Below are 25,215 nucleotides of genomic sequence, written 5' to 3'. Positions count from 1 at the left end.
TAGCTGGCTTACTGAAAACAAACATATTTAAAATTGTTTAGCTCAGTATGTGTGTAGAAAAATGGGTGAAGAAAAAACTGTCTGAGACGTAAGCCCAATAGCAGGATGGTCCTCTTGCACTTCCATGTGCCCCAACCATGTGACACAACCTGGTGGCATGCCCACGTGTATTGGTTTAGTGTTGTCTACATTGTACTAGATTGAAATGGGTATCAGGCTGTCACCGTTCACACAAATTTTTTAAAAGAAACTTTTACCAAGGGAGCATTTTTAGACTCTGTTTTCAAAACCTTCTGAACCATGACTTGGAGCCAGCAGAGGTAGTCTGTGGCTGTGAACTTTAGCACAATCATCAGCATTCCTGTTAAAGAAATATTTACGGCAATTCCAAGTTCTAAATGCTAGTCTTTTTATTTATTTCTTTTTCCAATAAAAAGGCCATTATCTTTTAAAAAAAGAAAGAAAGAAATACACCAAAATATTAACAGGATAATGCTATATAATAAAAGGCTAATATGCAAATCGACTGAATGGCAAAACGACCGGTCACTATGACGTGCACTGACTACCAGGGGGCAGATGCTCAATGAAAGAGCTGTCCCCTGGCGGTCAGTACACTCCCACAGGGGGAGTGCCGTCAGCCAGAAGCCCTGAGCCGGGCTCACGGCTGGCGAGCACAGAGGCAGTGGCGGGAGCCTCTCTCACCTCTGCGGCAGCTCTAAGGATGTCCATCAGTCAGAATCCCCCAAGGGCTCCCGGACTGCGATAGGGCGCAGGCCGGGCTGAGGGGAACCCCCTCCCAGTGCACACATTTCGTGCACTGGGCCTCTAGAAGGATTATGAAAAACATTCACTTTCTATATTAGAAATTTTTCTCATTTGTTTTCACGTTCTATATCAGATATTATTTACTTTGTGTTTAAAATAAGCATGAATTTTTGAATTGATGACAAATTATTTTAGACATAGAAACATCTATATATATAAGAGGCTAATATGCAAAGTCTCCCCTCGGGAGTTTGACCCAGAGACCGGGAGTTTGATCATTCGCTATGACGTATGCTGACCACCAGGGGGCAGCACAGAATGAAGGAAGGCCCCGGCCAGCAGCTGGCAGCTGGGGAAGGGAGGGCCCAGCTGGCAGCCAGAAAACCCCCATCAGCCCTGATTGCTGGCCAGGCCTAGGGACCCTATCCATGCACAAATTTTGTGCACCAGGCCTCTAGTCTACACTAATAAAAGACAAAGATGCTAACTGACTGTACCTTTGCTACGCCCGTCAGACAATCAGAAGAGTATGCAAATTAACCCAACAAAGATGGCTATTAAATTTGCATACTGCAGGCGGGGCGGGACAGTGCAATCCACCGCCCGCCCTGCCGCCAGCCGCCATCCAGGCCTGCTGTGTGCGACCCGGAATGCTGCTGCCATGGTGCTCTTTCCCATGCATTGCTTTAGGTTTTCAAAAAACATTAAAATTAAAAAAAAATGCATCAATATGCTTTTTAAATTTACATACATGACATCATTTTACAAGTATTCTTCTGAAAGTTGCTTTTTATGGTCCAGCAATATGTTTGAGATTAATCCATATTCATCCATATGCATGATCTACAGACATTTATTTTTAAAACTCTTTAAGTTTTCCACAATTATACCACAATTCAAAAAAGAAAAGCTTCAAGTATTAGGTTAGTTAACACCAACTATTAACTCTGTGTTTTATTTAAAATAAGAAAGAAATATTATAAATAAATAGGGTAAAATTATACTTAACATAAAATACCATTGATTCAAAGAATATGTCACAAATTAAATGTAAGAAAGAAACAGAATTTGTGGAAACCAGTAAAAAAAAAATCAGGAATGGAGCTCAAGGATGGAAGAAAAGTTGCTGAAAAAAAGTCAAAGAAATCGAAGTCAGGGAAGGTGACAGGCCAGGCACCACAAAAACATTAAAATGGAAAAACCATAATAGCGAAATAAAAAAAGGCATACTTTGAGTTCTCACCAGAAGTATAGAAAGTGAATGTTTTCCATAATTCTATTGTCCTGTTAATATTTTAGTATATTTTTGTATGTTTCTTTTTATAGCTTAATTTTTCAGTTTTATTGAGGTATCATTGACAAATAAAATTGTAAGATATTCAAAGTATTTATACTAATAAAAGGGTAATATGCTAATTAGACTAGGAGACCTTCCAGACATCCTTCCAGACAAAGCCATGGTGGCGGGGCTGAGGCAGAGGCTGTTAGGGGCGATCAGGCTGATACGGGAGGGCAGTCGGGGGCAAGCAGGCCAGCAGAGGGGCAGTTGGGGGCAAGCAAAGGGGGGGCAGTTGGGGATGAGCTGGCCAGCAGGGGGGCAATTGGGGGCAAGCAGGCCGGCAGGGGGGTGCAGTTGGGGGCAAGCAGGCCAGCAGCGGGGGGCAGTTGGGGGTGAGCAGGCCGGCAGGGGGTGGCAGTTGGGGGCCAGCAGGCCAGCAGGAAGGGCAGTTGGGGGCGAGCAGGCCAGCAGGGAGAGCAGTTGGGGACGAGCAGGCCAGCAGGGGTGGGCAGTTGGGGGCGATCAAGCTGGCATGCAGAGTGGTTAGGGGTGATCAGGGAGGCAGGCAGGTGAGCGGTTAGTAGCCAGTGGTCCCAGATTGGAGAAGGTGAAGGCCGGACTGAGGGACAACCCCCCCCGACTTGCACGAATTTCATGCACCGGGCCACTAGTACATAATATAAGAGGAGGTCTTCAAATTATAAGTTAACAAGGCTGAGAGGTGACAACTCCATTATCCCTGGTTAAGGAAATCCTCATGACTGCTATAGGTTTAGGCCAATATGCCTGCCACTTCTTGCAAGTAAATAATTGGACAGGGGGTCCCAAGGAATAGATCAGAAACAGATTGACTCATGGCTAGGCGAGGAACAGACATTGGCCGACTCAGCAATATGGCTTGGCCCTAACATTTCAGCTATATAGAGCTGGGCTTCAAGCAGTGTGAGAGGTGGATTTGGAAGAGAGAGTTCCAGATGGTTCCAGAAAACTGGAGAAGCTTTCATCAAACCCCTGAAAGCAACTGAAAGTGATGAGATAACACAGGAAGTGGGTTATGGAGTGTATAAAGAATCTAGACCCAGATTGTCAAGAGAACTTCCTGCAAAAATGGAAATGTGTAATAATGCTAGTTATTAGTTCAGTGGCCACTAGCCACGCATGGCTACTGAGGACTTGAAATATGGCTAGTATGAGTGAAGAACCAAATTTCTAATAGTTTGAATTGTAACTTAAATTTTAAATAGTTACATATGGCTAGCTGCTGCCATATTGAACAATGACGATCTAGATCCTTCCTTAGTGGAGGAAAGGAATGAATTAGCAACAAATGTGGGTTGAAAATTTGGTTCAAAAATCTAATTCAGAGCTCAGCTATATAAAGATCAACCTTGCTTGACATATATTATTCCTAAAAATGCTTTTAATGTGACTATTTATAAGATATGCCATATTTTCCACTTTTTAATACCCTTTAAATTTTACTACATGATACTTAAAAGCAGTTTGTGAACCGGACACCAAACTCTCTGATCTTTCACACCCATTAAAAGTAACACATGTAGTAAAACACATGACTGAACAAATTACCATTTCGTGGGGTGGGGGGGGGGGGGAGTTCTCTCTGACTCCTTGGGGCATGAATGTTTAACTAGGCACACAGCCACTATGCTAATAGGATTTGGCACAAACCATCGAGAACAGGGAGGGAGAAGGTGTTTCAGGAGCAGTGTTGCTGTACAGCCTCTTCTGCTGAGGCCTCAGCCACAGGCAAATTCGAGAAGCGGGTAAACTCACTCTAGTCCAGTGGTCGGCAAACTCATTAGTCAACAGAGCCAAATATCAACAGTACTTCTTCAAAATAGACTAGCCTTGGCCAAAAACCGACTTCTGCACATGGGCCACGAAGTTTCAATCTCATTGTACGTGCGCCCGCACATGGTATTTTGTGGAAGAGCCACACTCAAGGGGCCAAAGAGCCACATGTGGCTCACAAGCCATAGTTTGCCAACCATGGCTCTAGTCACCTCGGCCAACTTCATTTCTCCTTCTGCCCCTCAAGGATCCCATTTACTCCAGGGTCCCCTCTCTCCTGCCAATGTACTGTCGGAACGTCCACAGCAGTCTATGTGACTTCAGATCTCTTGAGTACTGTGAATCACACATGATGTGTTGTTGCTGAGAGCACCAGGGACCACACCCTGCCCACTGCTATCAAGCTACCAGTGGTCAAGGAATTCACCCCTGCAGCCGACTGATTTGCATATTGTGCCTTCCTAACATAAATACAGATAACAACATCTGGTCCCCTGCTCATATCCCAGAAATTCCTGTATCATCAACACCCAGTTTCTGCAAGGCACTGCCTGATGGTGCCTCCATGCCAAAGTGGCAGGCCCCAGCAGCAGGCTCTACCTCCTCTGGGGACCATCATGAATCATGACATTCCTGTTGGTTCTTTTTTTTTTTTCCTGTTGGTTCTTTTTAATTCCTTTCCCTGAGGACCCATAATAACACCTTAAGGCAGTGGTTCTCTACCTTCTGGCCCTTTAAATACAGTTCCTCATGTTGTGACCCAACCATAAAATTATTTTCGTTGCTACTTCATAACTGTAATGTTGCTACTGTTATGAATCTTAATGTAAATATCTGATATGCAGGATGGTCTCTTAGGCGACCCCTGTGAAAGGGTCGTTCGACCGCCAAAGGGGTCTCGACCCACAGGTTGAGAACCACAGCCTTAAGGAAACCAGAGGGTGAACCATGAGTTCTCAACCCCATCAGATCCAACGGCTCTTTTTTATTGCATTTTTATTACATACTTAATTTGTAATGTCTTCTGTACCATCTTGAATAAAATTAAATTCATGGACAAAATATAATCCTTAATCACTGAGACCATAAAAAACACCTCTAATGCCCTGGTCAGCTTGCTTCAGTGGCTAGAGCATAGGCCTGTGCACCAGAGGTTTGCAGGTTTGATTCCCAGTCAAAGGCACGTACCTGAGTTGCAGGTTCAGTCCTTGGGCCTCAGTGGGGATGTGTGCCAGAGGCAATCAATCGATGTGTCTCTTTTTTTTTTTTAATATATTTTTATTGATTTTTCACAGAGAGGAAGGGAGAGAGATAGAGAGAGTCAGAAACATCGATGCGAGAGAAACATCGACCAGCTGCCTCTTGCACATCCCCCACCGGGGATGTGCCTGCAACCCAGGTACATGCCCTTGACCGGAATCGAACCTGGGACCTCTCAGTCCGCAGGCTGATGCTCTATCCACTGAGCCAAACCGGTTTTGGCTCGATGTGTCTCTTTCACATTGATTTTTTCTCTCTTTCTCTCCCACTCCCCGCTCCCTTCTACTCTCTCTAAAAATCAATGGAAAAAATATCCTCAGGTGGGGATTAACAAAATAAACCCACCTCTAACAATTTCCCAAACACCCCTCTGTGTAGCCTTTCATCAAGCCACCTTAGGATACTCCAGTGGGTACCTGTCAAAGGCAGGGCAGGAACAGAGCCCCAAGCTCTAAGAGAGGTCATACATCCCATAGTCCTCTGCCCATCCTTTTCCTTCCTAAGAGAGAAGCAGTCTGAGGATATCTGAAAGACTGAGGATTCCCCAAGGCTGTATGTGAATATCTATGATGTAATGGTAAATATAACATATGAGGTGTGTGTATCTGCAGCAATTTAAAAGAAAACGATTTAACATATTCTATTTATTCTTTCAACAGATAATGAGCTCCTGAAATCTGCCTACATTGAGGGTAGCCTATTATAAATGCTAATAATACCTTCTATTTGACTATGTCTTACTAATCTTAGTACCTACAGTACCTAGATCAGTACCATGTCAGAGGTGACACGCGAACTAATTTTTTTGGTTGATTTTTCTTTGTTAAATGGCATTTAAATATATAAAATAAATATCAAAAATATAAATCTTTGTTTTACTATGGTTGCAAATATCAAAAAATTTCTATATGTGACACGGCACCAGAGTTAAGTTAGGGTTTTTCAAAATGCTGACACGCCGAGCTCAAAAGGTTCGCCATCACTGACCTAGATGAACACCTAGAACAAAGGGCATTCAAAAAGGTGAAGAACTGAGCCACATCTCTGCAGTAGTGGTCCATTTGCAAACAGCATAAACATCAATGAAGGGCAGAATGAAGCACTACAAGTACTGGAACTTCTCTGGAGAATGAATTATACAATGAACTTTTCTTACGCAACACGGAACAAGGAATTGTTTATTGATTCAATCTGAGCACCTGCTATATGCCAGGCTAGACACTAAGATAAAACTACGAGCGTGACATTCACCATCACTGATTCCATGAAACTAGCATAAACAACTGCACTAATCACCAGCCTTGGATAAGGACCATAAAGAAAATTAAAGATACGACTTCACACCCACTAAGATGGCTATAATTAAAAAGACAGACAATAACAAGTGTGAGCAGGGGTGAAGAGAAATACAATCTTCATACACTGCTGGTGGGAATGTAAAATGGTGCTGCAGCCACTAGAGAAAACACTCTGGCAGTTCTTCAAAATGTGAAACACAGAGTTATAATATGGGTTGCCAATGATTCTACTGCTAGGTATATATCCAAGAGAAATGAACACATATGTCCACACAATAATTTGTACACTGATATTCATAACAGCATTATTCATAACAGCCCAAACGTGGAAACACCCCAAAGGTCCATCAACTGATTATCTATCCATACAATGAAATAGTATTCAGCCATAAAAACGAATGAAGTGTTTTTTTGAAGGTCTAATTAGATTTATTCAATGAGTCATGAATTGGGCAGCATTCCATCTAGCAAATAAAAAGGAACTCTGAGGAGATGTACAAAATGAAAGACGTTTATAGGCAGAATGAGGCCAGGCCAGAAGTTATTCTAGCAAAGAGTGAATTGTTTCTGGCAAGGTCATCTTCCTTGGAGGAAGGTGGGGATCTAGCAGGCAGATTACCTTACTAGGCCGACCAGATAATTCCAGACTGGTTAAGATCACATCCCTCGGAGAGGCTGAAGCTACAGTTAGGTCAGGTATTAAGTCTTGGTTTGGTGACACAGGCTTATTAGCACAAGTGACTCCATTTGGGGCCTGTTTCTTTTTAACAACGGTGTAAGCAATCAGGCATTTAATAAGGGAAGTTTCTATGGAAACAAATGTCGTTTCAATTCATGCTAAAAACATGGATAAACTTATGCTAAATGAAAAAAGCCAGGCACAAAAGATCACATACTGCATAATTCCATTTCTACGAAATATCCTGGAAGACTTGTGTTACAAGATTCCAATACTCTTACAAAGCTATAGTGGCTAAGACAGTGGAGTACTGACATAAGGAAGGACAAATAAATAAAGAGCAAAGAGATCAGAAATAGACACATGTATGGACACAATTTATGACAGAAGCAACATTACAGGGCATAGGTAGAGGAAAGTGTCCTAAATAGGACACAAAAAGCATTAACCTAACAAAGGAAAAGATTATTACATACTAAGTTGAACCATATGAAACTGCCAATATTTGACCATTCCCTCTACAAAAAGTGCAATTTCATAGTTAGAAAGCAAGATTAGAGGGGGAAAATGAATTTGCTTCACATATAACTAACAGGGCTGGTAGCCTGATTATAAAGAGCTCCTTGCCAAAACCGGTTTGGCTCAGTGGATAGAGCGTCGGCCTGCGGACTGAAGGGTCCCGGGTTCGATTCCGGTCAAGGGCATGTAACTGGGTTGCGGGCTTATCCCCAGTGGGGGATGTGCAGGAGGCAGCTGATCGATGTTTCTCTCTCATCGATGTTTCTAACTCTCTATCTCTCTCCCTTCCTCTCTGTAGAAAATCAATAAAATATGTTTAAAAAAAAAAAAAAAAAAAAAAGAGCTCCTAAAAATCAGTAAGAAAGCAAAACAAAATAAAAACAGACCACTCAGCAGAAAAATGTGCAAGAACTTGAACAGGCACTTAACAAAAAAACAACTTCAGGTGGTCAACAGACTAAGAAAAGGCACTCAACCAGGGAAATGCAAGTAAAATTAAGGAGTCAAAAATTAAAGCTGTCAAAAGAACCTCCACATACCCGCCAGAGTGTCTAAAATCAGACAGGCTGGACAAGCACTGGTGAGGATGTAGAACAACAATTCTTATTCATACACTGCTGGTGGAAAGAAAGGTGGGTAAAGTCACTGGTAAACAATTTGGTATTATCTATTAGTGTTGAAGATACTCATATTCTATGACCCAACAATTCCACTTCTAACCATTTATTTACCCAACAGAATTGCAGGCAAGTATGCACCAGGATACAGTACATACAGATTCATGGGAATTCTGTAGAAGCCAAGATGAGAACAAGCCACATGTTCATCAACAGTAGGTTGCCATACAGTCATTCAGAGAATATGTTACATCAATGAAAACGGACAAACTCCAACTATAAGCAACAGGGATGAATCTCACAAGCACAATACTGAGTAACAGAAGCAGCTCCAAATAAATAAATAATTGCAGAGCCCACTGATATGAAATCCCAACTTATCTGGAATGCTGGCAATGCTCTATCTCATCTGGGTCCTGGATATGTAGATGTGTTCATTTTGTGAAAATTCTTCAAATGTACACTTACAATTCATGCATTTTTGTTTATGTGCATTATATGTCAATGCAAAAGTCTATTTTAAAAAACAGGCATCCAAAGTCTTCAAAAATGCCAACATCATTAAAGACAAAAAAGGCTGTGGAATAGTTCTACGTCAAAGGAGACGACACAGATGTGATAACTTAAATGCAATAAACAATCCATGATTAGAGCCTGTATGAAAAGAAGAAAAGCTCTAAAGGATACTATTGGACAACGGGGGAAATGTGAATCTGAACTATATATTCAATAAGAGTATTTTTTAAATATTAAATTTCTTGAGTGTGATTATTTATTTTGTCTGTACAGGAGAATGTCCTGTTCTTAGGAGAAACATGCTGAAGAATTTAAGGGTGCAAGTCCATGATGCTTGGTTCAATGGCTGAGGAAAGAAAAAAGAGGAGATACCCACACACACATGACATCCTAGTGTTTATTACACTATGCTTTCAAGTTTTCTATAGGTCTGAAATTTTTCAAAAAAAAAAAAGTTGGGAGCAAAAGCAACCCCAAATCTGGCAAAACCAAATAATCTTAGAAAGTGTTTAAAGAAACACACTTGGGTAAGAACACCATAAGAGAAGGATGTGACTCCAGGTCAAGGTAAGACCAAGGAGGGGGGCATCTGAGTGGCTGGTGTTCTGGGTTTTTGTGGGGGGTTTTTTGTTTGTTTTGTTTTTGTTTTTAATCCTCACCTGAGGATATTTTTCCACTGATTTTTAGAGAAAGTGGAAGGGAGAGGGAGAGACAGAGAAAAACATCGATGTAAGAAAGACACATCGATTGGTTGCCTCCCACATGCACCCCAACCAGGGCTGGGAGCCTGCAACCAAGGTACATGCCCTTGACCGGAATCAAACCCGGGACCCTTCAGTCCACAGGCCGACGCTCTAAATACGCAAGATTCCACTGAGCCAAACTGGCTAGGGCCTGGTGTTTTGAAGTCATTCTTAACAAGCTGACAACAGCCAGCTCATGGACTCCAGAGCCAAACTGCCTGCGTTTGTTTGATTGTATATTTGTTTATGTGGCCTTCTGTTTCTGTATCTATTTCACAATTTTTACAAAATTGTGGTTTTGCAAAAGAACAGACTGCAAAGTACAGTTGCATGGCAGTGTTGCAGGAGGAAGAGAGCAGCCCCACCACTGAACTCCAGGCTGCCACAGGTTTGCCACCACACTTTGCCAGCCCCACTGCTTAACTGCTGGCGTGGTTACACAATTATGACAAGGCTGCTACCTCTTAGCTGCCAAATGTTCTCACAATTTGCTTGCTACAAAAACATACCTAACTTACACGGCAGACTGATTTATTAAAGGTGTTGCAAGAGCGTTGTTTTTCATTAAACAAAGTTGTTTTCCAGGATGTTATTCCCATAAGTCACATATAAACACTCACAAAAAAAATATTTAAAACTCCCATAGCTTTTGGTCCTTAATTCTTTTCTCCTGCTATTGCTACAAAGATAACTGAAACAAAATATTTATTGTTTACAGCTGCTTGGAATTTCATTCCAAAGGACTTGGTCAGTAGACTCATTTATTGCAGAACTAAATATGCAAGATTCCAAGTTGAAGACAAATTCTCTGCATATACAGGATGGAGGAAGCCTTAACAACCTCTCATTGAAGTCATTCTTAACAAGCTGACAACAGTCAGCTCATGGAATCCAGAGCCAAACTGCCTGCGTTCAGACCCCAATTCTTGTACACATAGCCTGTGTAACATTAAGAAAATTACTTACCCTCTTTGTGGTTCAGTTTCTTAATCTGAAAGGACATGATTAACATCACCTACTTTACAGGGTTATTATCAGGATTACATGAGTAAATATTCATAAAGTGCTCAGAACTGTGCCTGGCACATGTAAGCATTTTATAAGTATTTCTTACAAGGCAATATTCAAACAAATGAGGGAAGTGGTGGTACATGGAAATAATCTGGTTGAACAACCACACTCAGAGAACGTGGTTGGCAAGGATTATAGACTACTTGAAAGGAATGAGGTCTAGAGAGAAACAAACAACTCCAGAATTTAAGAACACAGATTTTAGTAGTGTCAGGCAGTCTGGCTTTAGGTACCAATTTTACCACCTTAAAACTAGCTGTTATTGAACACTCTCTCTACCCTAGTTTCCTCATTTGTAAAATTGGAGCAATGAAAATTCCTAGCTTACAGGATTGTTGTGAGAATTAAATCATATAAGAAAAATGCCTGGCATATAGGAAGCATTCAATAAATGTTTACTACTATCCCAGTATATTTGTGATATGCTGCCCTATAAAATAGAACTGTGTACCTGATTCTGGCCTGTTCAAATATATCAGCATTTGGCCAATAGTTTAGAGCAGTGGTTCTCAACCTTCCTCATGCCTCGACCCTTTAATACAGTTCCTCATGTTGTGGTGACCCCCAATTTCATTGTTACAAATTGAACATAATTAAAGCATAGTGATTAATCACAAAAACAATATATAATTATATATGTGTTTTCCAATGGTCTTAGGCGACCCCTGTGAAAGGGTCGTTCCACCCCCAAAGGGGTCTCGACCCACAGGTTGAGAACCGCTGGTTTAGAGGCAGATACAGAAAAGCTGTTTGTCACATATGCAGCAAAGATGTTGGAAGGAGCTGCAGGCCTGACAGCTTCCCCATGCCAACAAGGTAAGCCAGCAGATCAGAGACAATGTGCTCAAGCTGCAGTAGTTCCCAATGCCGCTGCACGGACTTTCTGAGTGTGACAAGAATGTGGCTGCTACTTCACTTCTGTATCTCATGTAAATCGTCTCCGGTGGCTCAAGCTACAGAGTCCCCATTTGGCCAAAGGGACAGAATATGAGTCCACCACAGTCCAGTCCTGTCCACTTGGCACATATAAAAACCTCTTTTCGTCCATACTTAACTTCCAAATAAAATCAGGCTCCCACCTAATAAAATGCAACCCTCCATCTTACAACCAAAAACATGCTAACTCTCTCTCCAAAAGAGGATCCAAAGTCCCTGTACGCTCCTTTCTTCTCTAGCTGAGTCATTTCCCTTTGGATAGACTGTGGAATGAAGAGTGTGACCAGTGTTCTGCCATGAGGCTGGAGAGCTGCTAGAACCCTAAGGTATAACTGTGAAGGTACACTGCAGACCCTGCCAGGTACAGAAGAAAGCAACATTCAAGTGCCAGGAAGGATGCAGATTTGTTCCAACAACAAAACCACAGCTGGCACAGCAGCCACAACAGGAGCCACCCCCTAGTGAAGTTTATGCTAACCCACTGTCATTCTCCAAGATCCATCCATCTTTTACACAGGCCAAGTAGGTGGGCGGAATGGAGATGTGGTGGGAATCACCACCCTTGCATCTTTCAAATTCTAGATGGTGGCACTAGTCTCTGCCATCCTTCCAGGAATATTGTTTTTGGTGTACTATCTTATAGGTCGAGGCAGTTCTAGTAGCTTCCACTTGGCCTTTCATATCATAACAGCCATCACTCCAGGGAATCAATGTCAGAATTCTGCCAGTTGCTGAGTATATGTATTTCAGTAATGTATTCTAGAACTTAAGAAAGACCCACAGGATAGGTGATGATGTCTTACTAATTACTTAATATATAATATGCAATCATGTGTGGATCTTAAATAATATGTTAGTAATTACTCTGAAATTGAAGACAGTAAATTGACATACGTATAATACTGAATGCTTGATTATGCATGCTCACTTAAAAGTTGGCCATACTCATTCATTACACATAAAAACACAAAACACATATACATACTGGTGTATTCTCAGGTTAACCTGTGAACCCTGTGTGCATAAGACGACAGCCACATGCATGAGGAAGAAAGAAACACCGAGCAGCTTTATTCTCATGGAATCCTCATTTCCTTCTTCCTTCTCAGGGAGGCTCACTTCTCCGGGCTTCTTCTGACTTCATTTCATGATTGCCTCACTAGATTGCCAACTCCCATGTCTTGGCCTTAAAGATGCCAAGGGACCCAGCCCTTTGGTGTTCATCAAATACAAGCTAGCTCCTCACAATCCATGATGTCAGGATTAGAGCTTTGACCTCCTCTCAGTACACAGGACGAGCACCCTGTATGTTCCACACCTTCCAGTAGTTTGGTTTTCATCCTCAGGTGAACAGACAACCTTGGAACACAACCCAAGAGATGGCATTTCTCATGATCATGCAGTGGTAAACTCTAGTCCTCTCTAACTTCTTTGAGAATTCACAAACATGCCACACATCCTTGCGAGTTTTGTGCATAATGCTTTTGACTAACATAGACCACATCTATCAACTGTCTTCAAGTAGAGACCTGTACTACAGGGGATCACACAACATTGAAGAGAAGTATGTATTAGAATGCAAGAGAACAGACATCAGGACTACCAACTGGCTCTGGAAAAGAAATAATCAGTGTAAGGTTTTCCTTCATTTTAAAAACCTACATTTTAAAAACCTAGCCCTGGCTTGTTGCTCAGTGGTTAGAGCGTCATCCTGAGGACCAAAGGGTCGAGGGTTCAATTCCCAGTCGAGGGCACATACCTCGGTTGTAGGTTCCCCAGACCAGTAGAGATTTGTGCAGGAGGCAACAAATTGATGTGTCTCTCTCACATAGATGTTTCTCTTTCTCCCTCTCTCTCTCTCCCTCCTCCCTCCCTTGCACTCTCTCTAGAAATCAATAGAAAAAATATCTTTAGGTGAGGTGTAAAGAAAAAGAAAAGAAAAACCTACATAAGTATACAATCTTTACTGTATGAAGTCTCCTAGTATCATTTTGGAAAGGATGAGCAGTATAGTTGGGTCTTATCCACAGTTGGGTCTTATCCCCTGTTCTCTAGGACATTCCTCAACATCCAAACCAGAGGACCCAATGTAACTTTGTTCTCTTTCTTCTCCCTTACCATCAAGCCCTATCAGGTCTCCCTGCTGAATCTATCACCTTAGCTCCATCCACTGCCTGAACCTTCATATCTCTTGGATACTGGCAAATAGCTTCCTAATCAGTCCTACTGCCTTCCAATTTCTCTTCTTTCAAATCACCCCCTACCAGTGGTTCTCAACCTTCCTAATGCCGCGACCCTTTAATACAGTTCCTCATGTTGTGGTGACCCTCAATCATAAAATTATTTTCGTTACTACTTCATAACTGTAATTTTGCTACTGTTATGAATCGTAATGTAAATCTACTTATATAAAAACCATGGGCGGTGTTCGTCACATACGAACAGCCAGCGACCGAGCGGAAGTCAGTCCTACATGGGTTGTCTTGGCAACGGCTGCGCCCTTCCCCAAGCTGTTTCCCAAAGCTGTTTCCTGTAAGGGCAGAGTTTGAGGCAGGAACCCGCCCTGGGAGCACAGAGGCAGATCTTTCTAAAGTGTGCGGCCCCAGCACGGGGTGAAACTGAGTGGGGCGGCTGAAAGGCTTAGAAAAGACAGACACAAGAATGAAAGCTGGTCTCGGTGGGACACTGCTTCTCTGAGAGACAGCGACCATGCCCACAGCCACGCCTTTATTTTATAGCAGATGCTACCAGGCAAAGTAAGGGCGTGACCAAGATGTTTACAAACATTCTCCTGGGTTTCAATCCTACTCAACTACATGCACCTGAACTCTATCAAGCCTATATCACTCAGGCACGTGGGGCCACGTGTTCGGACCATAGGTTCAAGCTTACAACTACAGCTGTTGGCTATAATTGTGCTGGGAGGGCCCTGCCCTCTAAGCTGGGACTTGCACGTGGCAATGAGAAGACTGTGCCCTCTCATCAGTCCAAGGCTTGAACCTGTCCAAAACACTGTAGCGGCTCCCCACAATAAAGTTTTAATTCTGTTTCTTTGTTACTGATGTTGTGGCCCCACCCCATAATAAGAAACAAAGGAAAATTTCCCCATCGAATTTCTGAATAGTATTACTCCTTCGGGAATGCTATGTCATAAATTAAAATTGAAAGTGGTGCAATCATCATGCTATTGAGAAATCTCAATAGTAAATGGGGTCTTTGTAATGGTACCAGATTTATTATCAAAAGATTATGACCTAACATTATCGAAGCTGAAGTATTAACAGGATCTGCAGAGGGAGAGGCTGTTCTGATTCCAAGAATTAATTTGTCCCCATCTGACACTGGCCTCCCATTTAAATTGATTCGACGCCGGTTTCCCGTGATGCCAGCATTTGTGATGACTATTAATAAATCACAAGGACAAACTCTAGACAGAGTAGGTATGTTCCTACCCGAACCCGTTTTTGCACATGGTCAGTTATATGTTGCTTTCTCTCGAGTTTGAAGAGCATGTGATGTTACAGTTAAAGTTCTAAGTACTTCATCACAAGGGAAATTAGTCAAGCACTCTGAAAGTGTTTTCACTCTTAATGTGGTGTACAGGGAGATATTAAAATAAGTTTAATCACTTTATCAGTCATTGTTTGCATCACTGTTGTTTTTATATCATGTTTTTGTTGTTTTCATATCATGTTTTTATTGTTTTCATATCATGTATTTGTTGTTTTCATGTCATGCTTTTGTCGTTTTTATAACATGCCTCTGTTGTTGTTATATCCTTTTGTTACTGTTTATTTATTAATAAATTTATATATGATTTTCATATACATTTTACTAATTTCTTTTCATCTCTCACACTTTTATTATAGAGAAAGGGCAAATAGCAATATTGAAATATCTCTGCTAATTAATTCCCTTTTTAAAAAAAACATATTTTATTGATTTTTTACAGAGAGGAAGGGAGAGGCATAGAGAGTTAGAAACATCGATGAGAGAGAAACATTGATCAGCTGCCTCCTGCACACCCCCCACTGGGATGTGCCCGAAACCAAGGTATATGCCCATGACCGGAATCGAACCTGGGACCCTTGAGTCCGCAGGCCAATGCTCTATCCACTGAGCCAAACTGGTTAGGGCAATTAATTCTCTTTTAATGTGCATGAATTTCGTGCACCGGGCTACTAGTATCTGATATGCAGGATGTATTTTCAGGGGTCGCGACCCACAGGTTGAGAACCATTGCGACTGTCACCCAACATATCTTGCTTTAAAACCTCCTATAGCTGTTTCTTAATACTTGTGTGTCAAATACTGCACTAAGCACTTACATACATTATTATCACATGTAACCCACACCAGTCCTATGAAGTCGGTACTATTATAAATTACTGGTAACAATAAAATACATACTCCAATGCAGCACAGATTGCCATCCCAACCCCATCTCCCATGTCCACTATCTTCACCTCTTCTCCATGTACTTCCAGCGCAATTTCTCAAACATCTCACACATTGGCACATTTACATGCCCTTGTGCTGCCTTTTTGCCTTTTTTATGTGTTCCACTAATGCTGTAAATCTTGTCTTTTTAAGTGTTCCAATTATACTTGAAAATAATTTGAGTGCAGAATTTCATGCTTGAAAATTAAAATTTAACTTTTACTAAATGAAACAACTGAACTTAATATGTTGTCATACAACTAACTCCAATTACAACTTTAATCTGGTCTAAAATTTTGCTTTGTGTGAACACAACATCTATATATATAAAAGGCTAAGCGTCCATCCGTCCAACCGGTAGCTATGACACACACTGACCACAATGGGGTAGACACTCAATGGAGGAGCTTCCATGACGCGCACTGCCATTTAAAAATAAATGGCACCACGGACCTGGCGCCAACAAACCAACACTCGGCTTCCCCCAAGTGGGACACAGGCCCTACCACCACCCCAGAGTGACACCCCACCAAATTGCAGCCAATGCTGCCAAGACCCCAAAGCACAAAATGCGGCCCACAAACCAGCTCAAACAAAGTTACATGGGGTCCTCTGGTTTGGATGATTGAGAAATTTCCAAATAGAGTGGGCACCGGGTAATGACGTCATGTAGCAGCGCCCGGCTTCCTCTCCCTAGCGACTAGCCTCCTTGGAGTTTCTTCAGTTTAGGAACCCAACTTGCTTTATAACCAGGTGCAAACATTTTACAGTTTAACCAAATGTTTGTGAAGTGTTTTCATGTGCCTCTTCTCATTTGATCCTCACAGAAGTCCTGGAGTAGGTAGATAGGAGACTTGGTAGAATCTTTTTTTCTTTTCATTAGCCAGAAAACAGAGATTTAGAAAGTTTAGAAACTTGACCCGACTGAAAAGAAGTAAGAAATGGTGGAACTTGAAAAGGACTTCAGGTTTTCTCACTGCTCAGAACATAGTCAAACACTGCTGCAGTTAAATATTTTACCCTTTGTTCTCCCTGTGTGGTCTACAATAATAATCTGCTTCATGTTGATATTTACTGCTGTGTTACTGACACTTACCTGAAAGAGAAGTTGGGGTGCTTCACTGGGCTGGAAAAAGTTTAGCTGTATCAGAAAGCAGGTCTAATTAAGCAAGTTTATTCTAAACCTATATATATAAAAGGCTAAGTTGACTCGTGTGTGTGTGGTACATATAAAGATCTCGCTGGCACCAAGCATATGCGTGTGTTTTGATGTGTCATTGTCAATCATGAATTTAATTGACACTTCTATTATAGAGAAAGGGTGAAGTCTGTTTCTGTTTGTTCATTTATATTGTTCTTTAGATTCCACATAAGTGAAATCCTATGGTATTTCTCTTTCTCTGACTGACTAATTTCACTTAGCATATAATAACCTTTAGGTCCATCCCTCCTGTTGCAAAAGGTAAGGTTTTATTCATCTTTATGGCCATTTATTATTCATATTTTTTATCTATTTTCCCCTTCTTCTTAAAAAATGCCCTTTAACATTTCTTGTAATACTAGTTTGGTGATAATGAACTCCTTTAGCTTTTTCTTGTCTTAGAAGCACTTTATATGTCCTTTCAATTCTAAATGATATCTTTGCTTGGTAGGGTAAACTCAGTTGTAAGTCCTTGCTTTTCATCACTTTGTGCTAATCCTTTCTAGGCTGCAAAGTTTCTGTTGAGAAATCAGCTGATGGTCTTATGGGCGCTCCCTTGTAGGTAACTAACTGCTTTTCTCTTGATGCTTTTAAGAGTCTTCGTCTTTCACTGTTGGCACTGTAATTATGATGTGCCTTAGTGTGGACCCCTTTGGCTTCATCTTGTTTCGGACTCCGCACTTCTTGGACTTGTATGTCTATTTCCTTCACCAGTTTTCTATCATTATTTTTCAATTAGGTTTTCAATTTCTTACACTCTCTCTTCTCGTTCCAGCATCCCCATGATGTGAATGTTGATATGTTTGAAGTTGTCCCAGAGGCTCCTTCTACTACCCTCATTTTATTAAATTCTTTTTTCTTGCCCGGCTGGCATAGCTTGGTGTTTGAGTATCTTTTTGCTGTTCTGACTAGGTGTTTACTGCTTCCTTCTCTTCCAAATCACTGATTTGATTCTTTGCTTCATCTACTTTACTGTTGATTCCCTATAATTTATTCTTCAGTTCAGTTAGTGTATCTTTCATCTCTGACTGGTTCTTTTTTATGGATCCATATCCTTTTATAAACTGTTAAAGTTCTCACTAAGTTCCTTGAGCATCCTTATAACCATTGTTTTCAACTCTGTAACTAGTAGTTTGCTTGCCTCCATTCATTTAGTTCTTTTTCTGGAGATTTCTCCTGTTTTTTCATTTAGAACCTGTTTCTTTGTTTCATTTGGCTGTGTTTGTTTATATGAATGAGGTAGAGTTGCTAAGTCTCCCATAGTTGGTAGAGTGGCTTTATGTAGTAGATGTCCTGAAGGGCCCAGTGGTGCAGCCTCCCCAGTCACCTGAGCTGGATTCTCCAGGTGTGCTCCCTGTGTGGGCTGTGTATACCCTCCTGTTGTAGTTGAGCCTTGATTACTGTTGGCTCATCACTGGGAGGGATTGACCCCCAGGCCAACTGATGTGTCATTGTCAATCATGAATTTAATTGACACTTCTATTATAGAGAAAGGGTGAAGTCTGTTTCTGTTTGTTCATTTATATTGTTTCTTAGGTTCCACATAAGTGAAATCCTATGGTATTTCTCTTTCTCTGACTGAACCAGTTGCAAGGACCAGCTGCAACTATAGAGGAGGTACTGCTCTGCAGGGGCTTACTCTAAAGAACAGAACTTGCTTCAATGGGGCTTTGGTGCCCACCGAGTCTACCACTTGGGTGTGTAGCTCGTGAAGGTGGTAGGATGGTAATCTGGCATGGTCTACAGCTGCCAACTAGGTGCACTGGCTCTGGGGCCTCCCCTCCCAGGAGGTAAAAAATCAGCCACTGTCTGTGCCCTGCCTGGGGCCACCCAATATGAGCTACAGAGCAAACTGCAGATGGCTGCTACTTGTGCTGGGCTTGGAGGTGCCCAGGAGAAGTCAAGCTGCCAACCGAGGCCAGCTGTGCTGGTTCTAGGGCCAATTAGCCAGAGGTCCAGGTTACTGGGGTACACAGAGGCCAGATCCTGCTTGTTTGAGAAATTTTAGAAAAGTCTGTATCCTGAGGCAAGATAGGCCATTTGCATGGAAAAGCCACCAAAAACAGCTTGGGTGGGCCTGCAAGTTGGATGAGACAAAGGTATGTTGCTCACCTGCCAGCTCTGTGGGGAAGGAATCAGCAGAGAAACAATGGCCTCTGCCAGCACCTCTGTCTGGGAGAAAGCTGCCCCTCCAGTCTGCCCTACAGCCAGACAATTCAGTTCCTTACGTCCTTGGCATCTTTTGAGCTGCTGCCCCAGTGCTGGAGCTCAGAGCGAGTAAATATGAGTAAGTCGGTGCCTGGTTCCTTCAAGAGAAGTGCCTGGGACTCCAGCAGTCTCACTTAGCCACAATCCACACTGGTTTTCACAGTCAGAAGTTATGGGGACTTTTCTTCCTGGCACTGGAACCCTGGGTTGGGGGTTCTGAAGTAGGATTGGAATCCCTCACTCTTTAGCGGGACCTCCACAGCTAAGATAGCCCTCCCAAGTTTTAACTGCCACAGGTGGGTGTGAGACCAGCCCGTTCCTTGTGTCTGCCCCTCCTAGCTGTCTCATTGTGGCTTCTTCTTTATATCCTTAGTTGTAGGACTTCTGTTCAGCATGATTTCAGGTAGTTATGAATGATGGTTGTTCTGTAATATAGTTGCAATTTTGATGTTGTTGTGGGAAGTTCCAAGTACTGAGTTTACTTACACCACCATCTTGACAGGAACCTCAATGTAGATAATCTTAAACCAATATTTTCTCCCTTATCAAGAAGCTAACATTTCTCTCTAGTTAATGACTGGGGATTTATGTATTTGTTACAAAGTCATTATGTAAAACAATCTTTAGTTTTTTGGGGTTAGGGGTATTGAATTGACAAAGAGGCTTCCTTTGCAATCAATTCACTTATGTGTGGGCCCTAAGATACCTGCTGGTGTTCATTCAGGATGGAAAGCAACATGACATGGATGCCTACAAAGACAGACGTTAAAACTCTGCCTATATGTCACCAAGAAGCTGCTTCTGGTTGAAACATTTCACTGTGATGGCAGCTAAATGATCACAGTTCTAGCCACTCCTTTTTTAAATAAATAGAATTTTGGATCTTTGATTCTTTGCTTCCAACACTGTGCAGACAGCATGTTTTCCTGTACAGTAAGCTGTAGGACTGGTCCTAGGTTGCCCACAGACTGCTGACAGGGCCTGAAAACTGCGGTATATTCCAAGAATACAAGAGGAATAATCTTTGTTTTGGATGACCTTGCATCCCCTCAAATGTCTGTGTTGCTTAAATTGCAGGTATCTCCTAACTTTCCCCTGAACCCGTGTCACCCAGGGAGCAACAAGGCCTCTCAATGGGAGTGGCTCTCGAGCTGCACTTCTGTTCTGACTGGGGCCACACCCTGACCCACTTGGACTTGTAATGCCATCCTCCCTTCAGCCCCAGGAGAGGACCCAGTTCTCCACTGCTCTCGTCCTAGGTGGAAAGAGGTCTGAGACTGGGAAGGACGCCAATAGAGACCTTTTCATTGGTTTTCGTTCCCTGTCATTTTGTGGGGAAAATAAAACACCCAACCATCAGGAATTGTCAGGCAGATGTAAAAAAGATTCAATTAATCATAAATACTATTTTGAATTCTTATTTGCACAACCATTTTTAAAGAGGATAACACTAATAACATTAAGATGAAGTCTCTGTTAAAAGAAAGTGACTGCATATTGTTCAAATTTTGATTACTTTTTTGTTTGACAATGAAAAATCATCCTCCATTAGTTACACACACTTACTGTGAAACACAGCAGTTCATCCCCTTGTCATGTTTTCTCCCTTCTGCAGTTTATATAACTTCTCTTTGTTCAACAAATGGCAGTATAATGTCAAGATGGAGTTTATTATGAAAATGGATCCATTAAAGCCTACCTAAAAATAGCAAGACTCTACAACTCCACTATTTGAAAGGGCATGGGTGAGGTAAAAAGAAAAATCAGTACACCTTCAAGAACCACCCAGTCTACCTCTAGAGGAAGATCAGAGCAGTAAAGACGGAGAACAGGACCACTTCCAATTCTCTACTTTCCTAAGGACTGCCCATGTCTGCCCTTTCTACATTACATGGAAATTTGTTGAAGTTAGGAACATGTGTCATTATTCACCCCTCTCTCTTCCACAGAGCCTGATGTAGTGTCCTGCACTCAGCTGGTGTTCAGTAATGTCAACATTACTGGGTGTTCCCCCTGACAACCCTCTAGCAGGGCCACTCCAGCTCCCAGAACACCAGGAACCCTGGGCTCTCAAGGAGTCACCCAGGCAGGGCCTCTGATCATTCACTGAAGAAAACCCAATAATGTCGCCATCAAATGAACCCCCCAGTCTCCAAACCATGACTCAAAGCCCAAGCAAGTGGCCAGAAAGTTTCTGGGGTCATTAAGACTTGCAATGATCAAAGGTCCTGTATCAGTCACAACTCCAAAAAGGAAATAGTATCCCCAGATTAGAAAGCTTTAAAAATAGGGAAGCAGAGGGCTGGGGACACAGAGGTCTGGAGACCATGACTGAAGCAAGTAGCTCAGAGCACTCAACAGGAGGAGTGATGAGAGGAACTTCTAGAAGAGCCACTGCAGAGCACCTGTGGTGTGTCTGCCTCAAACACCATGGACAACACAGCAGCTTCTCCCTGCCTTCTACAGCTGAGCAGAACCTAACCTAGGACCACACAGGAAAGGCTGGGGAAATACAGATGAAGGTTTTCCCTGTGATGAAGGGAAGTCCAAAGAAGGCAAGGTCTAGCTGGCCCCAACAACCAGGCACAGCTGCCCTGCTGATGCTGAACACAACTCCCCTCTGGCCCAACCCCAGCATTCTTGGACCCCAACAGACCCAAGCCATGACCAAGGTTATCCACTAACAAAACACTGAACACTTTCTGCCTGGATACATTGTTCCATTTAGGCTGTTACTATAAAGAACTATCCCTAGACTAACTAAAGGCCTTTTTTTTTTTTTTTTCACTCCTCACCTTAGATATTTTTTCCATTGATTTTTTTTTTTTTTTTTTTTAAGAGAGAGTAGGAGAGAGGAAGAGCAGGGGGCGGGGGAGAGAGAGAAACATCAATGTGAGAAAGACACATCAATTGGCTGCCTTCCTCACACACCCTGACTGGATCCAGGGATCAAACCTACAACCCAGGTATATGCTCTTGACTGGGAATTGAATCTGCAACCCTTGGTGCTCGAGTGGACACTCTAACCACAGAACAACACAGGCCAGGGCACTAAATGCCTTTTTAAGGCAAAAGCATAGATTCAGAAGTGTATGTACTGCTCACTGGCACAGGCTGAAAGGAGTCTGCCCACCACTGGGGTCCCGGTACAAGTAGGGAATGCTCCTAGGGCTGGGGAATGTACTAAGGTCTAGAGGGCCTGTGGATGGGAAAATTGGCTACATACAAAGGGACTGACAAATAAATATCACAGATGATGGAGCCATGTGACAGTCTTATTGTTGGAGAAGAGAGGTACGACCAGGGGAAGCCTGGAAAGCTAGGATGAACTATGTGATCTGACTATAGTTGGACACATCATGGCTTTTATAGCTCGCTGGGTGGATAGAGAATATAAATGTATGTGTGCATACCTGCATATATGTACATACTTGAGTGTGCATGCACACATGTGTAGAAGAGTACATACATATATTTAGTTTCATAACTACGTCCACTGAGAAGGCCTACTAGCCAAGATGTCCCAATAACAATGGACACATCTAGCACTCAGATCTTGGTTTCTAAAAACCATTCTCCACTAAAAGGAACCAGGACTTATTGGAGAAATTACTGATTCCAGGACTTGGACAAGGAAAATTCAAGATAATCCTGAATGTGTTGTGCCAAAAAGGAAGGAAGTGCTCCAAGAATGATGTAGACATGTCAAAAGGACACAAGAGCCAGCTTGAAATGGCTCCTGATGGCCAAATCTGGGACAATCTGAGCATCAAAGTAGAGAATGATAGCAATGGATTATAGCCTAATGAATAAAATAGGAATCTGTGAGGCTACTGCTAGAAGAGAAGGAGGGAAAAGGGTGAAAGTGCTACCTAACAGTGGGATACGAACTAGTAAATAAAAAGCAAATGGTGCAATTAGAAAACCATATGTTTGACAACAACCATATGTTTTAATTCAGGTAAGAATCATCAAAGAATGCTACAACTAGTAGGTAAAAGTTTAATGAGAAGCAGGGTATTTACAGTCTCAAAATACTTAATAATTAGGAAATGCTAACTTATCAGTGAAGAAACCTGGTATACACTTTCTCAACCAATGATAAAAGTTAACATCTCTGGAAATGGGACAAGTCAAAACTGTACGCCTTCCTGTTACGATGCACCTAGAAGGGCACAGCCCCACTTCTTCAGTCCTCCTGCCAAAAATGTGTAACCTAATCTAATTGTGAGGGAACATCGGACAACCCCTAACTGATGGACATTCTACAAAGTAACTGACCTGTTCTCTTCAAAAAACGAGAAGGTCATGAAACATGAAGACTAAGGAACTGTTACAGATTGAAGGAGACTAAATAGCCATGACGACTAATGCAAATTGTGACCCTGGATTGGCTCCTGGGCCTGTAAAGGACATTACTGGGACAACTGGCAAAACGTAAGGTGGCCTATGGATTAGAAGATGTGTAATGACCATGTTAATATCCTGAGATTTGGGTGGGTATATGGTGGCTACACAGGAATGTACACAGAAGTATTTAAGAAATATACACAGAAGTATTTAGAGACATTGTCTACAATCTCTTCTTGAATGGTTCCAGGGGGGGAACGTAAGTATCTGTGTGTGTGTGCATGTGTGTGTGTATTGTAGAGACAAAGAGAGAGATGAATGTGGTAGAACGTTAACAATTTAGGGAATCTGGATGAAGGGTTGGCACAAGATTAGTAGGTACCCCAACTACACAGTTCTGGTCACACCCACCAGGGCACAGCTCTTAAGACATCTGCTTGGTCTGGATGACTAGACAAAAGGGCATGCTGGTGGTGCCTCTCTTACTTTAAATACTAAATGGCATTTGATCATTAATGCTGAGTGAAGAATAGGATGCCATAAATTCCTTCAGGGAAAAGCTATGTAATTTATCTCTGAATCCCCACCCCCACACCACATTTAGTGCTTTTTAAGAGCTCAAATAGGGTACTCAATAAATACATGTTGAATGCAAGCTACTTATAGTGGGTTGAATAGTGTCCCCCACCCAAAACTCATGTGCACCAGAACCTAAGAATGGGGCCATTTTTGGAAATAGGGTCTTTGCAAATGTAATTAGTTAAGGATCAAGATGAGATCATACTGGATTAGGGTGGACACTAATTCCAATGAAAGTATCCCTGCAAGAGACAGAAAAAGACAAAGACACAGAGAAGGCAGTGTAAGATGGAGGCAGCCTGGAGTGATGTGTCTACAAGGCAAGTAATATTAAGGAGTGCCGACAGCCACCAGAGGCTGGGTGAGAGGCATGGGATGAATCCTCACTCAGAACTTCCAGAAGAAACCAAACCTACCCACACCTTGATTTTTGGACTTATGGCCTCCAGAACTATGAAACAATTAATTCCTATTGTTTGAAGTCAACCAGTTTGTGATGCTTTATTACAGTAGCCCTAGAAAATGAATATACTACTGCTCAAAGAGTAGAGGCCCGGTGCACGAATTCATGCACGGATGGGGTCCCTCGGCCTGGCCAATATCAGGGCTGATCGAGGCCATCTCGCCCAGTCCTGATGGGCGCCAATGGGGGCTGGCTGGCCAGGGAGGAACCACGGGAGGGCTCCAGGGCGTGTCTGGCCTCACCCAGTCCTGATCGGCCAGAACTCAGCAGCAAGTTAACCTACTGGTCGGAGTGTCTGCCCCCTGGTGGTCAGTGTTCGTCATAGTAACTGGTTGAGTGGTCGACCAAACGGTTGACAGATCAGCCCAACCCTTAGCATATTACACTTTTATTATATAGGATGGCTTTTAAATAACACTAAAATCTCACTTAACATGTTAGCTTAATTAAGGCAAATCACTTTAATGTGTTCATAT

General features: G+C 42.3%; 1 protein-coding gene across 1 annotated transcript in view; it reads right to left on the bottom strand.

The window, feature by feature from the left end:
• ADCY9 (adenylate cyclase 9) overlaps nucleotides 1–25,215 on the bottom strand; it is a 126,974-nt gene that overhangs the window by 54,153 nt on the left and 47,606 nt on the right. The gene's annotated exons all lie outside the window — the stretch shown is intronic.

The sequence above is a fragment of the Myotis yumanensis genome, unplaced genomic scaffold (assembly GCF_028538775.1).
Source record: "Myotis yumanensis isolate MYYU_CA2020_CCGP unplaced genomic scaffold, mMyoYum1.0.hap1 SCAF_4, whole genome shotgun sequence".
In the NCBI taxonomy this organism is placed as follows: Eukaryota; Metazoa; Chordata; class Mammalia; order Chiroptera; family Vespertilionidae; genus Myotis; species Myotis yumanensis.
The sequence above is the reverse complement of the archived record's forward strand: the minus strand, read 5'-3'. Positions and strand labels throughout refer to the sequence as shown.